Genomic DNA, 21,819 nt, shown 5'->3' on the forward strand with positions numbered 1-21,819 from the left:
TTCAGTTTCATACTTTTAAATAAATCCAGTGTTTAGGTTACTTGTGTCGGACCTCGCATATCTTTCTCTTGTAAGAAAATAAAATCAGAAAAAAAAAATTTTTAAGTAGCGCTGAACAAATAATGAGCTCACTGTTTGTTGAGGTGCTTTGTCTACAAAACTGTACTAACTGCACAGCAGAACGATTAAAAACAAGAGCAACATTACACAGACCAGCTCCGGTCTTGTAATTGGATACCATTACCCCATAAGCTGAACCCTCACCCCTGCATAACACAGGCTAATGAGCCAATAATCCAACATTCAAGCAGCAAAAGGAAAGATCAATGCATACTAGATCTACATTACGTTGTTATTGTAGTGAAAATCCCTGCATGCAATTAAAAGACGTCGGAGAAGGCGCCATCCTTATTCATACCCAATTATAACCAGGTCAAACGGCCTTAATTGGGTGTCTAGCTTGTTGATTATTTGTGAAGAAGGCGGATCGCACAGTTTATCATACTGATAGAAAAGAGGTCTCTGGTTAATTTTGGTTGTGTCTGCGGTGATAATTGAGAAATTAAAAAGCAAATAAACCATGATATTACCGTCAGTGTTGCGGGATTACTTGTGGAATAATTAGTGAGAGGAACGGACAGAAAGGATGTCCAGTTCTGATAAAACCTGGCAAACAGAAGCTCATCACCAAGGACTGATGAGGAAGGTTAATCCAAGGCAAAGACAGAATGAGAGACATTCAACAAACATGTTATTTTTCATATAAAAGTGGTAAAAACTACATCTGTGGCTCATATGTAATCTGGCACTTATGCGAAACCCCGCCTAATGCACATTTTTTGACATGCATGCTAGAATGAGAGGCAGCAGGTATCCTGACAGATCTGGACTAAATGTCAAATCATCACAGTAACTGTAGCAAATATAATGATTACTATGGTTACGAAACTAACAATGAGTCTAGTACAGACAGCTCTGTTTTTAAAAAAAAGTACTTAAAGAAAAAAACTGCCATCAGCACTGGAATTATAATGCTTCATTGCATGTGCTACACAGTCGTTTACAACCCATTTTCTATAATAGTTTGGACGCTGTGCAAAAGTGTAAATTAAAAAAACAGAAAACAATGATTTGCAAATCTCTTTTGTTCACCACCGAACATATGAAACACAATAAACTGAGAAAACGCACCACCTAAGGAAAACCTTTAGCTAATTTTGAATGTGATGGCAGCAACACATTTACCACTGCGTAGCATCCCCCTCCTCTTTTTGTAAAAAAGAGTCTGGATGACACTGAATCCATTTTTTCCCAAACGCATTTAAAATTTTGATTGGTCTGACCACTGAACAGTTTTGCACTTTGTTTCCATACATTTTAAAGGATGTTTTTGCTCAGAAAAGACACAAGTGTCTCTGGATCGTCTGCCCGTATGACGTCTCTCTACATGATAGAGCTTTAACCTGCAGACAGTGATTTCAAATTGTTCCACAATCTGTAGATAGCGTTTTTTTTGTTTGCTCGTTTTTCTTCTTTTTGTGTGTGTGTGTGTGTGTGTGTGTGGGGGGGGGGGGGGGGGGGGGGGTGGTGCAAATTGCAAAAAAAGTGAGTATGAACAGAGCGTCTTAAAAAGGAAGTCATGTTACTGAACTGTTTGCTGATTAGTTGCAAATGTTCCTCCAGCTGTTTAAGTTTCTTTGAACTTTCTTGACCTGTTGCTGCCGTCAGAAATCAGCTCATATTTTGTGTGAAATGGAAAAATGTCTAAGTTCAAACATTTGACGTGTTTTCTGTGTTCTGCTGTGAGATTTGCACATCAGTGCATTCTGTTTTTATTTACACTTTACTGATGTTTTACTGATGAAAATACATTGAGTCACATTTTATATTTAACACATTTTTAGAAACTTGATTCAAACTAGGAGTACAGTAGAGATAACTGATGTGTGCATAATAATGTAATAGAGGTCTAAATGGTAAACGGCCTTTATTTGTATAGTGGTTTACTAGTCCCTAAGGACCCCAAAGTGCTTTACACATGCAGTCATCCACCCATTCACACACACATTCACACACTGGTGATGGCGAGCTACATTGTAGCCTCAGCCACCCTGGGGCGCACTGACAGGATAGATGTAAACAGGATAGATGTAAACAGGATAGAAAGTCTTCTATGGAGTTCTTCCAACTCTATGAGGCATCATATTGCTTAGGAAAGTATAAATATATTTAATTCCTTTTTTCCAAATGACTAAAGGTGGTTCACATTCAACATTATCGTAAAGGATCAAAATTAGCAGAGCAGAAAATTTTTTATACCACACATTCTGTCGTCGAAGTCTGACATCTGCCTGACACACAAGTTAACTCAACACCGCCCTGTCTGTGTGATACAAGCTACTTCTGCTTGGAGCCACTACCCTGAAGCAGAGATAAGGAGCAGGTTACACAGGTAAACCACTTCACCTGCTTACTTTCAAACTGAGTGTTCTCAGACCCAGGATTTTTACGTTCTGGAAATCTAATCCTTTTTTGGTTTTGAGAAATTACTTACATTTGATCTGCGTGGGTCCTCTACAGAAACTCCAGCTTACTCCAGCAGTCCAAGTACATGCGCCTAGTATGGTTCGACTAACAGGGGAATCTAAAATGCTCATGGGTGTGAATGTGAGTGCGAATGGTTGTGTGTCACTCTGTGTCAAAGGAGCTCTGTGGTTAGCACTGAGACATCCTGTGCATTGCCTCTTGCCCTATGACAGCTGGGATAGGCTCCACCAACCCAACCCCTCAACCAGAAACAGAAATGAAGAAAATGGATCGATGGATAGATTTACATTAAAATATGATTTACTATTATATCCTTTGAAATGTAGCATTTGTCTTTGTTAAGTATTGTTTTTTAAAATTCTTTAATATTCTTCTGATGCTTTGTATAAGCTCCTTTATCTTCTTAAATCGAATTTTAACTTTTGCAGACTTCTTTTTATTGTCTTTAGCTGTGTTAACTCCCCACCTGTTAACTCTCACCCTTATAGGTCACATATATATTGTCTCCGTCTTCCTTTATGTTGTAATCTGCATGGTGTCCTCATAGAGGAGTATACCCTATATTAGTACTCTTTGTTTTTTCTTACTCTGGATTCCTTGTGCTGAAGTTTTTGTATTCGTTGATTTTTCCCTCTGTTTATCGCTCGACTTTGTAGTTTATAAGTTATCGCCATTAAAAAAGTCATTAATGTTTCATTCCTGTGCCCTGCGTCCTGCATTTGGTTATACAAATTAACCCACCCAATTTAATAGTTCCTTCTGGAGCCTCGTAAGACTTTCACATCACAGTTTTTGCATATGAAGCAAACCCTGCCCGACAATGATAAACAAACAAACTTTGATGTGAAAAATTGCAAAAAGTGCAATAACTCATTTCAGATCACTTGCTGCTGGATCATAACATGTGCCCATAATGGGCAGCGTGCCACGGAGGTGCTCTGCTGTGATTTTGACTGATGACCTATTGTTGTCATTTACACTCTTATTTCTGCACTTCTGACTAATTGCCGGACCAACAATAGGGAGTCTTATTCTACTCTCAGCTCCAACTGTCACCTCCAGACTGGAGTAAAGCAGCATCGGAATGATGAATTCCAAATTTTGAATTCTGCACAGAGTGTCAGTCCAGCTTCGCACGGGGCAGTGCCTGCAGATAACCGGCCGCTCTGAACCGAGAGCTGCTGTTTGAATAATTAACCACAATGGAACAATAAACAGGCTGTTCCCACAAGCTTTCCTTACTCTGAAAATGTCAAAAGCAGATGGCACGCTGCCTGCGGCAAAACTTTGGTGTGGAGAGAAGCAAGAATGTACCGTAGAGGGGGGGAAACAAGCGAGGCAACATAATAAAAAAAAAAAACCCTTCTTATTTTTTTTGAACAGAGGGGGAAGAACAACTGACCCAGGCTTCTTAGCTAATACTGATATAGAAATGCAAGTGTCCTTTGTCATACCGTGCCGAGGTGAGTCTTTTTATTAGTGCATCGCCACAGGCGAACATAAAGGCAACGATGGCAGAAACAAAACAGGAGAAAAAGCCGAGATATTCAGCACGCAGATGATCACACAGATGAGATCCAAATGGAGAAAAAGTGTTGAGCGGAGAGAAAATATGCAAACACAAAGTCATTGAAAAGACAAAGGCAAGTTGCAGGGCTGATGGAGGAGGATAAAAGTACGAGTCGAACAAAGTCCTTGTGGTTTGACTTTGTCCTCCCAGTTTCACGGGAAAGCAGAGGAGCTTTCTCGTGAGATGAACGCTTGGTCTGTCTTCCCACTTTCAGTGAAACGAAGGAAGAGGGAAACAATAGCAGTACAGTCAGGGCCTAATAAACTCATGCTGTTCAGGTCATGAATGATTACATAAAAAATGTCAGTACTTTCCTGTTCCATTATTCTCAGGGTTGTGCTTTGGGTTTTCCTTTCCTGTTGAAGTAGCTCACATGTACAGTAGCTGCAATGGTCTGTTCACACCAAATGCAAATTTAAGTTTCAGGGGAGCACAGTTACGGCCAAAATTCAAACGCAAATGTGAATCGTCACAAATTTGCACTGGGAGACAGCGTTTACAAGAATTGGTAGGATTGCAACTTTAAAAATTGAGGACAAGCTCTGTGTGATTCCACCTTGATAAGGCGAGCCGTGTCGTAGGATTTGGACTTGGTGTTATTGGTATTTGGGCAATAATGTATTCTGTAATTTTGTTTGTACACCACCACAGTGGGTTTTAAATCAAGCAATCAATATGTGATTAAAGAGCGGACTTTCAGCTTTAATTCAAGGGGTCTAACTTGCATTATCTCTTCTCTGCAGACAAGTTGGCGTCTTTCACATAAGCTTCAGGTGACCAAGGCTTTGCATCTGTTTGGACCAAAGCCACACCAATTTTTCCAACAAACCTCCAGCAAGCACTTACAATCAGTCGGTGGTTGCCAAACGGTTGCTATGATCGAAGCCATAATTAGCTAGCATAGCTTTTTTCTAAAATTTGCTACAACTGCCAAATAAGATCAAAGCGCATCAAACACAAGTGACAATTCTTAAAATATGCTTCTTTCATATTTAAAACCAAAATGTATGTCCTCGTTGTTGTGTACTTTCTGTCCTCCCTGTGCCACTGCGTAGCATCAGTGCATAAGTATTAGCCTCAAAAGACCCCTGTAATATTTGAGGTACTGACACCTGAATTAGATTCTTTTCCTTCAAATTGTTGCTCCAGTGAAAAAACAATATCCACATGAACATAAAAAAACTTTCACCTTTTTCTTTGAAGTTTTATTTCTACAGCACCTGAACAGATTGCATCAGCTCTTGCAAGAAAAAAAAAAACATGTGAGGCTCTAACCGCTGGGCCAGACACTGCCATTATACAGAGTAGTGATGCAGACAGAGTCCCACAGAGAGGAAGAGGAATATCAGGAGGAGGGAGGCCAGACGGGACAGGCGAGGCGGCAGTAACAGAGATCGCCCTCCCGCCGCTGAGAGAAGCTGTGTAAGACCGTAATCAGATTTCACACATCGCTCCAGCATCTCAACCAAACACCCCGACTCTGCGGCAGTCAGGTGGCTGAACTGATGTGTGTTACAGGACAAGTAAAAGAAAAGCAGGGTGTTGAGTCATTCTACAGAAATACTGATATTATATTTTATTGAATTTCCACAACCGTTTATTTGCTCTAACAATGAAAATATTCGAAGAAAATTGAAAGAAGTTTAGCGATGTAATCCTTCACCTTTAGGTGTAACAAAATTGAATGTATGTAAAATAACTATCGAATGACACACTTTATTTGATGTAACAAAAAAACAAACACATGGTAACACCAGCGACTCAATGAACCATCAGGGGACATATATGGCACTCAATGTAAATGTACCTGCCATATATAATGATGCACGTGAGGATTTGCGTAAAATATTCAGTTTTTATGTAAAAGAACTGTAAATGAACGTCACTAGTGTTACCAGCAGCAACTGAGTAATGACTCTGGTCTTAGCCATAAGGAAGCTAACAGCAATAACTGTCATGAAGCAAGTGTCATGAAAAAAAATGGACCCAGGACTCACAGACAAACCAGTAACTGGAAAATGAATTAGGTTGAGTGAATAAGTCCATAAACACAGGGGGCAAAATCCAAACTCTTAAACAGAAGCACAGGGATCCCAAACAGAGACTTTTTCCAAGTGTCTTTGTCCAAGGGAAGTGGCCAAAATAGCATGACATCGAGCCTAACACGCCTAACGAGACAAACGCTGACAAGATACAAGGGAACGCGAGGGAAGCAGTCGAAACTGAAACACAGGAAACTAAAAATACACTGCAGCTCTAACCACCATAGGTTTACTTCCAAAAGGTTTCAACCTTAAAACTGAAGTAATGATCTGATCAAGCACATAAACCAGGAAATACACAAAAAAGACATGAAACTTGAACAGAAATGAAGCAAAAGGGCTCACTGCTCAGATAAGATACTGTTTTACTGTAACACAGGTGTTATTGTTAGAATGACATATTGGGGTTTTTTACTTTAATATTTTTGTACAGACCAGGGACAGAAAACGTTCCACTGAAAGCTGCTGACAAAGTGTGTTTGCATTCGTTTTTGAGGTTATTAGCTGTGCACAGTTTGTGCATGTGTGCATATCCATTTTGCTTACACACCTGTATTTACAGTCTTCCTGTATTTGTGTGTCTGTGCTCTTGCAGAGGATATTTTCAGAAGCTGAGGACAAAAGTCTGACTTTTGACTGGAGTTTGAGTTTCAGAAGTCAGAGAAGACGAACACGAAGTGTCACAGTAATGTGGTGCTGACATTTTCAGTGGGGCAAGGTGGTAAAACATGTGTGCAGCTGCTTAAAGGAAGGTTTTCGTTTTTCTATACCTTATTATAAAGATTGTGTCACACGAGATCCATTCACATGACAAAAGCAGTCTCGTGAGCCTCAGGGCATAAACGAAGCAACTTGTCAGGCAGACTGAAACTAACTTGAACTGTTTGTGAGAACCTATAGCACAGGTGTAGGGGTGGCCCCAGACTGACAGCCTGTAAACCCTCAGGCTGTCCTATACATTTATTTTTTTAATGTTTGCTTTCAAATAAGTTAAGCTGTATTTGCAAGCTCGATCATATGAACGGTTCAGGTATCTGATACCATGCTCCTAATCGAATTGCATGACTGCCCCCAAAACACACATACACCAAACAAAATCACAATAAAACACACTATTTGTGCTGCATGTCTGCACTCCTTCCTGCTGAAGAATAATAAGATGGTATTACTTCTTTAGTCAATTAAAAACTATATTAACAAAAACTAGTTATTATTATTAGTGGTGGATTTTTCAAACTGTTCCTTTATGAAACTAAACAATAAACCCACCTCAGTACACATAAAACTGGATTTCTGAAAAATTGTGTTCATAAAATAACCAAAGTAAAAATTATTATTCTGCAGAAAAATGCTTTCTCGATTAATTTTACTGCTGCAAATGTTAAAGACTGAGCTCATTTTAAATGCTTTATGTTCTGTTTTATGTCCAGAATCATATTCTATAAATCCCGTTTGTAGTGGCTGCGCTGTGAGGAGCACACATCTGTAAAAAAAAAACAGCTGTTTTTGTGATTCATCTGAATTTTAAAAATATATATATTCAAATCTAATCATAATGCAGTGACATGATAACTCTTCAATATTTACAGAAGGATAAAAAAATAATGAAAAATAAAGTTGGATGTTGGCAAACCAGCTGGTTAAAGGTATTAAGATCAGTCAACCTTAAGAACCAAACAATTTTTCATATTCTTCTTATCTGAAAGTGCTGCTGAGCCTGCAGCTGGTCAACTTCTTTTTTAACTATATGAGACCTGTTATGTATGTATGTAGACATTAATAGATTAAAACAAAAACACTTGGTGACAAGTGTTTTTGTTTTAATCTATAGAAATAACTATAAACAAATACAAACTGATAGCTCAGTAAGGTGTAACTGTTCAAACACACATTGTTTTACTTATAGGCGCACAGTTTGTGTTCGCAGGCATGCATGTGTGCATATCCATTTTACTGCTTTCACACCTCTATTTACAGTCTTCCTGTGCCATGCTTACTATCTGTGCAGTGGATATGTCATTCATTTTGCGTATAATGTGAGTTTGTGTCATCCTAAAGTACTTCTCTTTTCTCTTCCTGTATCCCTGCCACTCTCTACAGAAGGAAACTATTGAAAAGGGGAGGGAGTGTGTCCTCAGGGCACTACCTTTTTACCTGAATGAAGACCCAAGCATCCTCTTCAAAGAATAATTGGTTGGTAATTTGAGTTTAGTTTTTTATCTGTATTAAACCAAATTTTGAATAACTAATGTTGTTGCATGTTCTAATGTTGTTGTTGTTGTAATTTGCATGGAACCTGTTTAAATGTTTTGGGGAATCTTCTTGTATACCCAAACTATGTATATTTATTGTTGAATCTGTAGTCTGAAATAGTGGCGCACTGGGGTGCATGTTCCTAATATTGTGTTTACTTCATTAAAGGGTAGCTTTGGCCCTTTTTTTTTTCTTTTTTCTTTTTTTTTTAAAAACTGGACGCCATTTTTCTATGTTTTTGTGTCTAAGCTACAGCTGTTCAGAGGGAGCTGGAACAAATTACCCTTGCTATCTTTACCATCGAAAGAGCTGATTCCAGCACTCCTCCAGCCGATGTGGGTATAACCATCTACCATGTGTCCTGCATGACCTGGAAGACCTGGCCTCTGCATGTGCACTCTTAATGGGTGGGATATATGCACTGAATCTCAGTTAACCTCGAGACTGAAAGCTTTCTTTGAAGTACTTCAGAAGCTCTTCCTTCATCTGTACGTCAGCAGACTCTTGACCAAGGTACAGATGCTCAAGAATACACTGAATGAATAAGCCAACCCTTAATTTGGATGATGAATGTTCTGTCAGATGGACAGAAGTTTTTCGGAGGCTGAATGGGAATAAAATGGTAATTTGTAAATGACAGATAAAGGGAAAATTACATTTAAGAGAAATTTAAAACATTTTGAAAAGTTTGTAAACTACTACAATTTGAGAGATTTTACTCTTGTGGGGGGCTAGTAAGAGACAATCAAAAGTATTGAGATTTAAAAGATTTAATTGAGAGATGATACTGCACCAGAAATGTTGAAGGGTGGTGTGTATATTAGCGTTCAAGGCATATTGTTATGAGGTGGAAATATGTTCATATTCAGTTTGTGTTACATTGTGTGCATTGTAAAGGTAATTGCAATACATACTAAGAATAAGGGTAAGTTGGGAATGCAGGATGAATGTATATTTTGCGGACTTTTAAAGACAAACAATTGTTTCCATGTTAAAATGTTTACAACTCGAGTTTTTTTGCCCAAACACTGGTAAAATAAATGTTGACAGTGGCAAGTGTTAAATGGTTACTGCTGTGCTGTTGCAAAAAAACTGAACGCTGACAAGCTGTTTTATTGTTAGACCATAATGTTGGCATGTTTTATTAAAGTTTTATTTGGGATAGTGATATAATTTCTTTGATTGCTAATATCAGTGGACTATTTATTATTATTATTATTATTATTATTATTATTATTATTATTATTATTATTATTATTATTACATTAATTTTTTTTTAAATTGTGGCTGCTGAGGTGGACACTTCACTTTGCATTGTTAAAGGAAAGCACTTCATTGGCGTTGTGTTACTGGACTGACCCTAAGCAATCATTGCAAATAGCAACTTTGCTATCCATTTTAGACACTAAAAGAAAAAAACACTCCACAGACCTTACTAGCATCACATGTGCATAACTCAAGTGTCATCTTATCAATGTGTTATGTGGTCTTCAATGTTTGTTTGTTTTTTCTTCTATTTCTGGTAGATACAGACATTTAATTTAAAGTCTTGGTGTTGCATCTGTCTACATACTGTTAATTACTAACCCTAATGAGCTGTCGTGTTTTGTTTCGGACCGGTTTTACACAAATGCTCACTGAATGTGTTGGCAATAAAAGAAATTTTAAAAAATAAGTTGGATGTACTTAATTCATTTGTGTGAAACCTGTTGACAAAATAGATTTATGTAAAACTAATTAGTAAAGCACAAGGTGGCTGAAAATATAATATTTGAATTAATCTAACTTAAATTTAACATTTTACTGCCACAAATAAGAAATGTGTTGAAGTAACTAATCTAAACTATCTAACCTGTAAATATATAATCTATGTTCATACAACATAACTTGATTTAGTTAGTCTTAAATATGTCTTGTTAATCTTAAGTAGTTTTTTTTTTAATTAGATGAACTAAAGATTTTTGCTTTAAACTAACATAATGCAATTTCATGGAACCTGTTGACAAAATAATTTTAATTAAAGCCAACGTTTCATTTTTTTGAGTGTATGTGTATCACATAGTGTCACAGTAATGTAGTGCTGATATTTTCAGTGGGGCAAGGTGGTAAAATATGGGGTGTGCAGCTGATGGCGACGCTTAAAGGAAAGTTTTCGTTTTTCTAACTTGAACTGTTTGTGAGAACACAGGTGTAGGGGGTGGCCCCAGACTGACAGCCTGCAAACACTCAGGCTGTCTTTGGTCATATTGAAACCTGCTTGCAAAATAAAATGAGCAGGTGTGCCACAGAAGTTAGAGAGCCTGAGCAGCTACCCTCGGAAAAAATGAATAAACTTTTCTGTTGGTGATCGGATCGAATAGTTAGACGTCTATTATTGATATATACTGAGGTGTAAAGGTCGCCAGATCTTCTTATCTTCTTATCTTTATGGGGGAAAGAGTTGAAGCAGGACTAAAGCTTAACTTTTGAGGAAAGGTTGAGTTTTAGAAGTCAAAGAAGACAAACATCAAGTGTGATTTTTGTTTGTTAATTCCTTATTATACAAACTGGGTAAGATGAGATCCAGTAACACAACATATGCAGTCTGTCATCAAAAAAATCACTCAGCATGTAAACAGTCATCGGGCTAACTGAAATATGGTATTATGAATAGAGATGGACCGATCCGATATTAAGTATCGGTCCGATACTCAATTCAATTCAATTTTATTTATATAGCGCCAAATCACAATAAAAGTCGCCTCAAGGCGCCTCATAGATACTGATCTAAATTACTGGATCGGATATCGGAGAGAAATAAAAAATGTAATCCGATCCATTAAATATCACGACAGCACCTCACAAAACTTGCGACATGGCGTAACTCGGCTCATAACCCTAGCGCGTCGGAGCAGTATGCATCACGTGATAGAGCGGCTGTGGCGTGTGAGACCTGCTGTCTGGTTCAGCATTTGTGGCCTCACTACCAAACTGTCATTTCATCTCCGACAAAGTTATCCCAGAGAAGTAAAGCAGGTGTGTAAGTACATCTCTGAATGTTTGTAAAGCATTCCCGTGTTAAGCTTAACAACCGATATATGGAGCGACTGCCTCTTCTCTCTCTCTCCCTCTCCTGCTGCTACTTCAATCATGAAACTGATCAATGATCAGCTGATCGGCTTTTCTGTCGCGAGTCTGTCTCTCTTGTTTGTTTTTGGCCCACTTCGCGCCAGAAAGAGAAAACCAGCAGCTGAACAACAGCAGCACGTTTAAGCTTGATAAGCTGTTGTTAGAATTTATTTAATATTACTTTCTACACCAGGATCATTTTCTGCGTAGCTGACGCTGGTAACTGTGCAGGGGCGGATCTAGCAAAGTTTAGCCAGGGGGGCCGATAGGGCATGAACAGGGAAAAGGGGGCACAAAGACATACTTCTCTTTCTTATTCTCATTTAAAAGGTCTAGCTTTTAATAAATAATTATCTGAATCTTACACCCAAATTTTAATCTGATGTAAAAAGTATAGAAGTCCATTACTGTATATAGTAACTGTTAAGTCTAATATACCCTAGTAAGCTATAGTACTTTTTCCTTTGTGAAGGTACCATCTGTGCTGGTGGCTGATGGTTCCCTATTTTTTTTTTTTTTTTTTTTGGCTGGGAGCTTGCAGCCCTATTAATTAGGTTGCTTACTCTTTAAAATACCAGAATAAGAAGGATGGAGCAGGTTTAAGTTCATTAGATTGATCAGTTTTGCTGAACTATGAAATATTTTGGGTGCAGTATATTTTTGCATACAGGTATAACAGAATAGCTTTAGTGTTTGTTTGTTTTTTTAAACTTGAATTTGAACTTATACAAAATGCAGCAAGATATTTAAAAAACAGTTTTAATTAAAAAACACACTATATCGGATTCATATCGGTATCGGCCGATATCCAAATTTATGATATCGGTATCGGACATAAAAAAGTGGTATCGTGCCATCTCTAATTATGAACTAACTTGAAAGTCAGCGATTTCAAAATGTTATGTTGAGTGATAACCTAAGGTGGTGGCACCAGGTTGAAAGACAGCCCGCAGGTCCATCCATATACATTTTTACAGCCATAGGTTTAAGCATAAGTTATGTTACATATGCAAGCTGATCATATGAAAGGATGGGCAGCTGACGCTTTGCTGCTAATCCACTTTGTTTAAACTTGAACTGATTTATCACTCTTTAAGGGTATTTGTTAGAAGTTATGGAAAACATTTCATTATGTGAACTGTCCTCACATTGCTGGAAGCACAGCTGTGTGAGTGTTGTGCTCTCGGAGATCGTGCTGTTAGGACTCAGCCAGCTTCTCTGTAAAAGCCTAATAACAGAGGCCCTCCGGCCAGAAAACGGATTAATTAAGGGTCCACACCAGAATCCCCAAGGGGCGGGCAGCCCTGTGCATTGTAACTCCACGTAATGCACACACCAGCGCACAGATGCTGCTGCGAATAAATAAGGCACATGCACACACACAGGTAAGCAGACCTCATGATTAAAAACCCAAACACACAGGTAAAAGGAGTCAAAGTGTGTAAGAGCCCGCCTCTAACCTGACACCGGCAGCCTCCGGAAGAAACATCGTTAGCACTTCACGGAGGCTTTTACTTGCCTGCCTGGGCAGCTCAGCACACTCATTAAGTTCCTCCTCTTTATTAGACCAAACATATTGTTTCAGGATGAAAGAGGTGCAAGGCAGGTGGTAAAAATAAGACGAGAATAGTCTAAAGAAAACAGAAAAAAACTGTCTTTATTCCCCCTGTGGTTCTTAATCAAAAAGAACGAGAAATTTAAACAAATATTCGAATTTCAATAATTCAAGCTGCACAATAAAATAGTTTCCTCGGGTAAAATAAACAGCACAACACAGTGAGAAATAAATCCGCTGAAAAAAATAATTGTTTGCACTGACATCAGCTGAAAATGGATTATCATCATCAAACTATTACAGTGTTCAGCAATAAATAGCCGTGTGTTTGTCAGCACTGCTCGGCCCTCGGAGGTGTCCTCTATTGATCCGTGTGCCTCATCTTGCTCCTTGTAGCCTAATGAATAAGAGGTAATAGGATCCAGTCTATTGAAAAGAAGCTCTCTTTTTTTTTTTTCAAACTGAGCCAAAGTGAAATATATTGTAAGTCCCTCAACACACGCTGCGATACTTCTTTAGTTCGTGGCATCGGGAGTTCTCTGTGATGAAGCTCTTCGCTAGTGTGGAAAAGCGATATTCAGTTTCGAGTATCTGTTTTCTGGCTGAAGTCGAGCCAGTGATTCTATAGATAACATATCGAATGGCCTGCCGGAGTTAATAGCCACCACAGTGTGCTCTCACCGGCCATTATCATTGTTCTTATGCTCTGTTTTATGTGGCTTTATGGGCACTTTAAGCTTCCCGTTTCATCCAAGGTCATGGGAACCGAGCTATTTGGAGGGCAACGACAGGATGTAAGTACACAGCCCAGCTTTTTCAATCAGAATTGCCATCAAGGGCCAGAGTACCCAAACCCACTGTATCTAACCTTGTTTCACTTCAGGTTGGCTGAAGTTCCACAGAAATCAATTTCAAAACAAAATAAAGGTAAAGCCTGTTATGAGTTTGTGCCAGCAGCTCACATTCATCCCACTGGCAGAAATAATCTGATTATGGCAAAACCTCTAATCTGATCATCTTGATTAGAATTAGAAGTTTCATCATAACCTGGTAGATTCAACCAGTTACAGCTATGTTTGGTGTTGGTTTGTTGGGAAAAAATATACTATTTAGTAGCTCGTCGTTTGCTTTTCAATCACCTGAGCACCTCACTTTATTTTTGGAAAGTATGCTAAAACATCCATTTTTACTGAGCAGATGTTACATCCATGTTTGTTTGTTGCTAATTAAGGTTATGCAATGTAAAAAATGAAAGGTCAAGAAGAGTTACTAAAGGTGCAATGGTGTTTCCAAGATTAAGGATGAACTTATAACTGCATAACCCACAGTTGTGCTTCTGCCCTTTGCGATCACGTGGCATGAATGTTGAATGAGAGCCATGAATACAGTGATGTGAAAAAGGACGTTTTCTCAGGACTCTTTGCTGCCCTGCTTCTATAGAAATAAAGAGGGTAAGTAGAAGCCATGTGCTGTGAATCAAATGCACTTGATTGACTGATCATCAATAAGTGTGAGCACCTCTATAAAAGCAAGAAGTCCACTCTTGGAAAGATTGCTGATATGGAGACTTTTCGCAAGAGTGGACGACCCAGCAAATTGACCCCGAGGTCAGATTCGTGCAATGCTCAAAGAAACTGCTAAAAGCCCAAGAGCTGCATGTCAAACTCTACAGGGCTCAGCTGTTTGGAAGAACTGCAGGAGAAAGCCTCTTCTCTCAAAGAAAATCCCAGCAGCTCAGATTAGGTTTGCAAAGTTGCATTTGAACAAAACCAGAAAAACTCTGGAACAATGTCCTTTGGACAAGGGCGCAAAGTGGAGATGTCGGACCATGATGCACTGCACCACATTTGGAGAAAACCAAACACAGCATATCAGCACAAAAACCTCATAACAACTATCAGTGCGGTGGTGGAGGGGTGATGATTTCGGCAGTCATTGAGTGAACCATGAACTCCTCTCTATACCAAAGTATTCTAGAGCAGCGGTCCCCGAGGTCCGGTACCGGTCCGTGAGTCGTTTGGTACCGGGCCGCGAGAGTTGAGGCTCAGGTGTGAAATGTATGGTTTTCAGGGTTTTTATCGGTTTTCAGCGTTATTTTGTTATCGTTTTTATCGTTAACTCGGTTTTCCTGGGTCTTTTCACGTGTGTTATGAATAAATCTTCTTTATTTCGGTACCGGTACTAGTTTTATTTTGTTGTATTTATCTGTGACACCTTAAAGGCCGGTCCGAGAAAATTGTCGGGCATAAACCGGTCCGTGGCGCAAAAAAGGTTGGAGACCACTGCTCTAGAGAATCTGTCCTACAGCTAAACTTCACTCAAATTGGGTCTTGCAGCAAGACACATAACCTCCCGACCAGGTTATGTTTTCAGTACAAGTTACCATGGTGATGTTAGCCAAATAAAATGAGAGCCACCTTCATGACGCCGACGAACTTTAAACTCAGATTACCTCACATACCCTTGATTCTTGCTTCATCGTGCACTCATCAATCTTATCAGATAATAACACGTACAACAGATAGCTCTCAATTACCATCAGTCACTATTCATTACAATAATAAAACAGACACCAAAGGAACTGAACACACTGACAAGTCAGAGATTACAGTAGCATGAGGGAGACCTACACAGCGCTATGCAACATTAGAAGTTTTAATGTTGTGGCTGATTGGTGTTGCACCATGTGATCACTGCAATTAGCTTAGAGAGCATCAGCAGCTGCTAGATGAGGGGTTTGTGCCTCTCAGGGTAGTTAAACTGGAAACCACCCCAAATTATTCCTACTCGAGGATGGTTGTCATTATAATAACATTGATTTCATTTATATTCTCACACAGAATCATTGTAATGATAACTGTAATAAACACAATTAGATATCAGTCAAAATATAGGACAGGGCTCTTTGATCAGAAAGAAAGCCTGATCATCACTGTATTTTGAAATTTAAAATATTTGTGTTATTTGGGTAAATTGATGAAAATCTGCATATTTCTAAGTTAACCTCATGGTGTCCCCTGCACCGTATACGCTCTGACTGAATAGCGCAACAAAGAAAGCTTAAATGTTGTTATTACCCCAGTCAGATTAGTCATGGTGCTATTCATAGTACTGAGAAAAAAACAACCTCAGGCTCTGGTTCACTCAAACACTTTCCAAAAGTCTAAAGAGCAGAGAGTGTCTGAATGGAAAAAAAATTCAAGGTCAGGACTTTGGAAAAGGGAGGACTCTGCTACGTAGAAGTTTGCCCGACAATAACAACAGCACCCAGACCAAGATGCTCTCTGTATTAATAATGAATAATGCATTTTCGTGTTGTGCGGAACAGCAGGGCCATCGAGATACAGGACTTTGCTCCCATAATCTTTCTGCCCAGACCGTTTTAATCCAGGGTCTGCTGGTATCTGGCTATCGGACATCTACAAGTAGATGAAAGCGTTCGTACCAAGGGCAGCTCCCTGGAGCCGGGCCCAAACCCCGACAAAAACCCTCGCCCATCTGTCTTCATCTGGCATCAGCAGCCAGAACCACACATGACAGGGAACCGGGATAAAAGCCTGTCTCGTTTTGTGACAAGCAATAAAGAGCGCTCTAGCATTCATTTTTCATTGTGAAGTCTTTGCTCTCTAACAATTATACAACAAATTACTGATGTCTCTTCTTCTTCATCTAGCAGGCTCCCCCAAGGAATCAATCACAACCAGGGATATCAATGATATGCGGCACCACGGGGGGGTGACAAGAGGGCATTTTCAACTCTACACCGTCCATTTTTGTATCCAGTAAAGCCTCTAATCTGAAATAAGGTGCATGCCTGCACATCAAAATCTATTTGCTCCTGAGCCACAATGAGGAGAAAATGTACCTTTGCACTAATGCATCAAAGTGGCTGAAAGTTGGCCAGTTTTCAATGTTTGTTTGTGCGTGTCTGTGTGCGCATGCATGCTTCTGCAAGGAGGGTTGCTCAAGGCCAGCATCAACCTAACAGGGGATCAAGTGGATGCTGTCTGCGTGAGAGAATACATGTCTGTGTGTGTGTGTGTGTGTGTGTGTGTGTGTGTGTGTGTGTGTGTGTGTGTGTGTGTGTGTGTGTGTGTGTGTGTGTGTGTGTGTGTCAGCTGGCCAGGGTCAAACCAAGAGGTTTGTTAACATGGAGCATTAATCTCGCTCAGGCCAACATCCACACATCGCTAAATCAGCGCAAGCACACACACTCCCTCAGTTCTCCGCGGTGAGCCGAGATGCCCACAAGTAAATTTTTAATCACATGCGCTCTAATCACTCAGGCTCACAGTCGGTCTTAAACCACAGTCATGACCTCCGCTTACGCACATTAAGAAGACCTGAGTGAGCACCGCATCCTCCTGCACCCCTGAAACCTGCGTGCCCGTAAACCCCTTCCCTGTCAATACCAACTGCACAGAGAAGAAAAAAAAGACAACGCTCACCATCTGTCCTCCTGTATGATTTTCTCTGCCCCTTTTTTTTCTCTGTGTGTGCAAGTGTGTGAGCTCTGCGATGCTTAACTGTCCCCTTCCTTCAAAGCTTTGCTGATACTGTTGCATTTTCTGAAAACCCCACTCACCCTAAAATCACCATCTGGCTCCTTTTCACCTCTCCCCATCACCAGAATGTCATCTTTGTTGGCTTGACGGGGTACATGCAGGCATTTCTGTCACTCAGAGTTAAATTTGAATAAAAAATAACTGCATTATACTGTATGCAGACACTCCACGTCCTACTTCTCCAGGTTATTTTCCTCCCTTTCTTTTAGAAATTCCTATCTCACGCAAATGGAGGAATTTATGCTACATACCAGCATGTCTGACTCTTTCCGCCTCCTGGGAACCAGTAAACAAAGACTTCTCCTTTTCTGGCTTGGGGCCTAAGAACGACCATTTTCAGGGACACTGTGCAGCAGCCAGACACAGAGCAGTATATCATAGTCTGCTACAGTATAAATAAACTCCTTTCTCAGAGCCTTTAAAGGGCACCCTCCATCTAAAAAGACTTTTGTGATGAGCTTTAACACAGCCGTGCAGTGAATCTTAGTCAGCGCACTTTATCTTCGCGTTTTTTTGTAGAGGGCCGGTGTGGCCCGCGCGTTAGTGTGTGAGCGTTTATTCATAAGTGTGTCGCTGTTCTATCCCTCCCTGCCCCCTCCATCAACACCACCTCACCTCACCTCCATTGTTATTCCCTGCATCGCTGTTCTCCCAACAGAGTGCACATTCATCACTCAGTCTTGTGCCTTTCTTGTGGGCACACCAGAGAGAAGAAAAAAGAAAGAAAGAAAGTCAGGAACCTTTTTAGGTCCGTGCTTGTAAATGACCTGCCGCGAGATGGGGTTTATTAAGTCACCTCGCCTCCTTTCTCACTAACCTACTTCCCGAAGACAGACGAGGAGGCGAGAGACAGACGGACAGAGGGGAGGCAGGTAGACGCACGGATCAAAAAGGAGCAGCAATGGACCAGCATGAGGATTGATGAGATTTCTCAGTATTTTACGTGGGCCGTCCATCCACCTGCTGTCAAAGCCGTTTAAAAAGACACAAAAACCCAGAAAATGTGGGAATTATTTCTGTTTTGTGAGACATTTACAAAGGAGTCCCACGGTTATTTGCTTTACTTGATGGGGAAAAGGGGGGAAACACCATTCTAGCTTCCTGGAGTATTTGATGGCTTTAAAATGTCTTGTTTTGTCTGACCAAAAGTCAAAAACAAGCACCAAATAAAAAAAATGGTGTGGGGGCAAATTCTTATTTTGACAAGCTGGAGCCTGCAAATGTTTTTTTTTCCCCATTTTAAGCTTACTAAATGACTTGAATTATTCATTAGATGTGACAGCTATTTCACTGAGTGACTGAGCTGAAATAGGGACACCTCCTCTGATACTCTTCATGTTTATTTTAAATCTTTTTTATTCTATTCCCACACCCAAGTAAATGATTTCTGCAGGGACTGACTTGCTTTGAGTGTGGCCCATAATTTTCTGTCAGATGTCAGATTAATGAAGTACCCCATTAACATGTAACCAAAGTACATTTTGTGTGTGTGTGTGTGTGTGTGTGTGTGTGTGTGTGTGTGTGTGTGTGTGTGTGTGTGTGTGTGTGTGTGTGTGTGTAAAGAGCCACTTCAAGAACCAACAGTGACAACAATGCGCATTTCCTTCCAACAAGGCAAATACAAACCTCTGTAAGTGATGCAGCAGACTGAAAAAACTTCAGCCAACAACAAACTAATCAACTAATGGAACAGAAGCAAATCTGTGTTACGGAAAATATTGAACAGGCTCCAGCAACAGCTGGAATCATTCTGCCATCATGCTAGATTCAATAAAGGTATAAATAGTCTGTCATTAACAGTTGCCCTCCTCTCCTCCGGGTGTACGAAGGAGTTCACACTGATAATCCCGCGCGGTTAATCTCCGCGTGAAGTTTAATTAATTTCCCGGCACAGGTGTTGACACTCTCTTAATCTGACTGAACAGGAGAAATCAATCATCCCGACAAGCTTTGAGGCGCTGGCAGAGAAGATCGCGATAAATACACCGATTCCATCTCGGTGTATAGCTGGTTTTAGGCTAATGTGTCCGACAGTGTCTGAGCTCGGACAGGACGCGCTATCGTGCAGTTCTCCAAAATCCTGACTGCACGTCGCTGGCAGCGGATGACGAAAGCATCTGCCCAATGTCGACCAGTCAACAAGCAGACCGGTTTTCCAGGTTAAAGCTGGGTTTATGGTCCAGCGCAGCTAGCGCTGTTCGCACCGCTGAGTGCAGTGAGCTCTGTTGCCAGATGGAGGCAATGCACAAAGTATGCAGTACAACAGGTCTGTTTTACTGTGCTTGTGCTTTTCCTGGTCTGTCAGCCGGCCGAGGAGAAAAAGGGTATTATACAAATATATATACAAATATATACAAATCATTTACAGCTTTGGTTTTTGCCTTTTTGCAAGTATTCCATATGATTTGACTAAAATAAAGACCTCTGTGGAAAAAGAAGGTTTCCATGTCCAGTTCATGCAAATACATGTTGTAGTTATCTTCATATGACGATGCAAAATACTGGCACCTGTGTGTCCACTGACATGAAATCACAAGCTGATATTTTCCTCCTAAAACCACAAAGAAACTCATCAGACTCGAGATGAGCAGGAAACATCAACACCTGCTACCTGTCACCAGTTTATTACACAGTTTAACACAGCTTCCCGCTTAACTGGCACATTAATTTGCTCGAACAAAAAGCTGAATGTGAAAATATTTGTCATCAACATAGTTCGCGTTGCTATTTGAAGATACTATCAGCACCTATATGCACATGTATACACTTAAGACGATGTTAATTCCTTTTTTCCGCCAGGTCTGTGATCTAATCTATTCAAAAAATGGACAAATCTGCAACATCTGGAGAGCGTAAAATGTAAGCAAATCTAACCAGTTGAAAAAAAAAATCTGTTAACCTGGAAAAACGGGTTAGAGCAGCGACTGAGTTTAGCGGGAACGCGATAACCGGGAGGGAAAAAAGAAAAGAAAACTTCAAAAGGTTAAAAACGGCATGAAAAGCACGGACGGTGGTTACCGTGTCCACTCTTCATTGCTTTTAACACTCAGCTTCACTTCAGCTCTTTGTATGTGAGAACTTCGTTCTTCTCCGCCGCTGGATCGACAACAGCACCAGCACGCCTGGATAGCTTTGAGGGGTCGTGCCGGAGTGAAATCACTCCGCGGCTCATTTCCAAATGATACACATGTTGGCTCTGAACACCTTTTTTTTTTTTTTTTTTTTTTTTTTTGAGAAAAACGTGTCAGCGCGGGGGGGTGGCCATAAATCCGCTTTTGGCGCAGCTATCGGTGCGTAATTGTCCCCACAGAGGAGCGGTGAGGATCACAGAGAGAGAAAAACGGAACATTGGCACAATAGAAACAAACATGATCGTCTACAAATGTCCGCTTGTGACACATCGACCCCCCTTTTTCCCTTTTAAACAGCACATCAGACACGTCCACTGCTGCGCTACTACGGGGATTAACGCCGCCATGTAAGGATAGGGATGCTGCTATTACACCGTTACCGACCTTTGTTATCTCCGGAGCTGTGATGTGATGTGACGGTGGTAGCGGTGATTTCTCCCCTCAGGCGGACTGCGTGTCCCGGCCAGCCGGCTGCCTCCTGTCCCCTCTCCTCCTTCTTTCTTCTTTTTCCGTTATTTTATTTTAAATTTATTTGTTCGGTTTATTGGAGGACCTCCCGCTCCTCCTGCTCGCCTTCACTCTTGGCTCTCTTCGGCACTGTTTGGGGCTTGTTCAGGTGAAGCAGTCAGTGAGGCTGCAGATCTGCTGTCTGTCAAGAGAACGGTCCTCGCGAGCGACTCCTCGTGCTACATAACGAGAGGCGTTTGCCTCTCTCTCTCTCCCCTCTCTCTCTCTCTCTGCGCGTGTGTTCGTGACGCGCGGAGAACGCTGTGCGGCGGCTCGCGCGCTCACAGCAAGCACATATGGTCTTCACACACGCCACGAGCACATTAACGCGCATGGACAATCCTAACGGAAAGTCGTTCGACCGTGACGAGAAAATTATTGTAATACTTATGTAACGTTTCCCCGAATATTGTATCTCCAGCTCCGGGCGCTCCGTTAACCCCGCGCTCTCTGTTGTAAAGTTGCTTCTTGCCGTTCACTGTGAAAAGCTTTTGTGATGCCACGCAGGCTGATTTAAATTTGAAGTGGGGCTTCACAGAGA

The 21,819-nt window shown here is 40.6% G+C and overlaps 1 protein-coding gene across 1 annotated transcript in view; it reads right to left on the reverse strand.

The window, feature by feature from the left end:
• gal3st3 (galactose-3-O-sulfotransferase 3) overlaps positions 1-21,580 on the reverse strand; it is a 52,353-nt gene extending 30,773 nt beyond the window's left edge. Inside the window, exon 1 of the mRNA XM_026162377.1 lies at positions 21,156-21,580. The gene's annotated coding sequence lies outside the window, so the exon portion shown is untranslated. The remainder of the gene's footprint in view (positions 1-21,155) is intronic.
• Positions 21,581-21,819: the final 239 nt, after the last annotated feature.

Source organism: Astatotilapia calliptera, chromosome 3 (genome assembly GCF_900246225.1).
Source record: "Astatotilapia calliptera chromosome 3, fAstCal1.2, whole genome shotgun sequence".
Classification (NCBI taxonomy): Eukaryota; Metazoa; Chordata; class Actinopteri; order Cichliformes; family Cichlidae; genus Astatotilapia; species Astatotilapia calliptera.